Genomic DNA, 794 nt, shown 5'->3' with positions numbered 1-794 from the left:
AAAACCGCAATTGATTACGAAGGGCATCCAATCAGGGAAGGGTGGCACTGCCAAATAACCTCTCAATAGTGAAATGAGAGAGGCCTAGATCCTGCTGTGGATTAAATCGCTGTTGAACAAACAAACAATACACACACACACACACACACACACACACACACAAATACACACATACATTTGTGTTCATATGCACAGTGACTTTTTGTTAAATGCGAGGAAAGTTCATGTATACGATCTGGGCATGAGGTAATGAAGGATAAAAAAGCCCCATTGTAGTTATGTTTAATAACCCTTAAAAAATATGACAGTTATTCAACTATTTCTGATTATACTTTAGTAAAATGTTATGACTATCAGACTGAAAATTATTGTCTATGGATGTTTTGAGAGATAACCATTAATACTTACCTCACAATAGCAAGACCTGGGGAGGAGAAAGGAAAAGGTAGAGGAGAGAAGAGGAATGGGTGGGAAAGAAAAAGGTAGAGAACGAGTGACAATGGGAGGAAGAGAAAAGGCAGAAGGAAAGAGGAGAGGGAGAGGCAGACAGAGGCATTTTGTCGAGCAAATCAGAACGTAATACACAGAAGTGGTTATGAGTTGTTTTTTGCTTTTAGGTGTGTTTAGGAAGCAATCTCCAGCGCTTATTACTGACATTATGAGAAAAATTGATCTTCTGTAGTCCATTTTGTATGTATGGCTTCTTAACAGAAAATTGGCCAAGAAAACAAAATGAGTCTCATAGTTTTATTAATCCATATCCTAGATATATGATTATGGATAAACAAGCTTGG

The 794-nt window shown here is 37.5% G+C and overlaps 1 protein-coding gene across 1 annotated transcript in view; it reads right to left on the bottom strand.

Annotated features, from left to right (window-relative positions):
- Positions 1 to 733: 733 nt before the first annotated feature.
- LOC119582666 (myosin heavy chain, muscle-like) overlaps positions 734 to 794 on the bottom strand; it is a 12,017-nt gene continuing 11,956 nt past the window's right edge. The window contains exon 21 of the mRNA XM_037931066.1: positions 734 to 794. This exon is cut by the window's right edge and continues 534 nt beyond it. The gene's annotated coding sequence lies outside the window, so the exon portion shown is untranslated.

Source organism: Penaeus monodon, chromosome 16 (genome assembly GCF_015228065.2).
Source record: "Penaeus monodon isolate SGIC_2016 chromosome 16, NSTDA_Pmon_1, whole genome shotgun sequence".
Taxonomy (NCBI): domain Eukaryota; kingdom Metazoa; phylum Arthropoda; class Malacostraca; order Decapoda; family Penaeidae; genus Penaeus; species Penaeus monodon.
The sequence above is the reverse complement of the archived record's forward strand: the minus strand, read 5'-3'. Positions and strand labels throughout refer to the sequence as shown.